The sequence below is a fragment of the Schistocerca gregaria genome, chromosome X (assembly GCF_023897955.1).
Source record: "Schistocerca gregaria isolate iqSchGreg1 chromosome X, iqSchGreg1.2, whole genome shotgun sequence".
NCBI classification, from domain to species: Eukaryota; Metazoa; Arthropoda; class Insecta; order Orthoptera; family Acrididae; genus Schistocerca; species Schistocerca gregaria.
Genome location: NC_064931.1, coordinates 543,554,526 through 543,556,717, shown reverse-complemented (window position 1 = coordinate 543,556,717; position 2,192 = coordinate 543,554,526). Strand labels below are relative to the sequence as shown.

The window sequence follows — 2,192 nt, the reverse complement described above, 5'->3', positions numbered from 1 at the left end:
GTAGTGGAAGGTTGGTTTAGTGATGATACAGAAATTGGGAAGCATAATTCCATGCCATTGGTTAGTGACGAAATTATGAATCAACTGTGGTGGTTATTACACCATCCCATATTGACAGCGTCTTTCCCATTCCATCTGTCCACTGGTACCCTGTTGATTAGCGTATAAGAACTGACTGATGCCACTTGTTTGAGATGGAGAGAGTCTTGGTGGGAGCAACACCTTCTGTGGATGGCCAGTACTGAAACAGTGATTGCGAACATGAATGCAATGTGAAGAGTCAGTGCTCAGACTCTCTTTGAAAATGGAACACTGGGGCATGTGCTACCATGTCATTGTAGAATATGAGTTTAACTGTAAAGGTCATTAGCCACTTTCTGAGAGCTGTTTGGAAATGCTCCACAATACAATAAACTCTTCCAGTTTCCATATGTCATGATGTCCTGCACATTTCTTTCAATAAGAAACACGGCTTCTGTCGTTTATTTCAACCATCCTGTGTTGTGGGAGCAGCATGGTTTACAACATACAATGTCCAGCTTTCTATGGGAGCCAATGGATTGATAAATGTTAATGTTGGTTTAGCAGATGTCACAGACCTTGCAGTTGTGGTGGAAAAACAAAATGTATGGTGGTGTACAAATTGTAGTCATACACTGCTTGGATGTGCTACAGCGGAAGAATAATGTATCAAACTGCTTATGAAAGGACAACACAGGAACCCTCTCTTGTGATTGATAGTCTGTGGAATATGGTCCTCTTATAATATGGGTGACGAAAGTTTACACTGGTCTGTGCAAGCAACTTCGATCACTCATGATAACACTGTGGATATATCGCAGAACTCCTGTTATACTGTCTAAATGACATTGTGATAGAATGCGTTACGGATACTGTTTGTTAGCGTGAGAAATATCTAGTAACGACACGAGGCAGTTGTAAATATCGACTTAATACCACGTTCCGTAGCTGAATCCCGTTCTTAATTCGGTGAGAAGGGTGATTTTATTACGAGCTTACACTGTTGGAGATGTGCACCCACATTTTCGGTCTGTTAATACACACTCCAGCGATTACGGTCTATATTCAAAGTCATGGTATTTGTGTGGAAGACAACTTTATGCTGAAGCAACATTATACCTCAGTTTATAAGACATGTATAGTTTTTAACATGGATATTGTTAGCGTCTCTTGTGGGTGCCTGTAGAATCGCTTTTTGTGCGAAATGTGTTTCGCTGGCGGTAGAATCCTTCTGTGGTTAGCTTCAAATGTTGGTTCTCAATAGTGTGCCTCGAAAAGAACATCGTCTTCACCCCAGGGATTCCCATTTGAGCTACCTGACGAGTTTAATCCGACTCCTGGAAAAAAAAGTCACTCAAAATGCAAAGCAACTCTAATAATCAATTTAATTAATTAGCCTATCAATTCCATGTTAATGATGTGCAGCTTGTTGGATGGAAGCGATGGCTACGGTACTACGGATATGATACGCGAGCTGGGGGGATAATGAGGCGTTTTTCCGTTGCGACGATATTTTTCAACCAAATTTCTGTCTCTCACAAACACAGGGAGAGGACCAAACTGACAACATAAGACGTATTACCGAATTTATAAAGTGATATAAACAACTTCTCTATGCTGTTACCTTAAGAGCTTTCATATTTGGCGAAGCATTTAATTACTTTAAGGAAGTTCGAATGTGGGTAGGCATCCTATGACAGAGGTAGATCTTAGCACTCTGTCATGATCAACAATGAGTTTAATATTATAGTCCTGTAACGCAGGATGAATGAGCTATTACGCTGATTAGAACAGATATTTTTATCTGATGAGGGAATACATAGAAGAAATATAGCCTATGCCTTATTGTTACAAGATTTTCACAAGAACTAACTACACTTCTGCTATGTGAAAACGCCTGTACAGCCCGATTTCTTGTGTCTCCAAAAATCACTTGTATACTGGGGAGAAACTTACATTTCGGTTGAGAAAGTCTAGTTGTATGCTCAACAACATCTCTGTTTCGGATTTTTTAAGTTGGGGAGCCAACATCGGTGGTGTTTGACTAGCAGTGCGCCGCGGCTGGCAACATGAGTGGTCGCGACAACTGGAAATCGCGATTAGCTGAGCCTGTGACGGGAGGTTAGGCACAAAGAATGCACCGACCTGTCTGCACTTGCGTGCGCCAGCGG

At 41.3% G+C, this 2,192-nt stretch overlaps 1 pseudogene; it reads right to left on the bottom strand.

Annotated features, from left to right (window-relative positions):
* Positions 1-1,687: 1,687 nt before the first annotated feature.
* On the bottom strand, positions 1,688-1,851 carry LOC126300023 (U2 spliceosomal RNA; annotated as a pseudogene).
* Between the last annotated feature and the right edge of the window lie 341 nt (positions 1,852-2,192).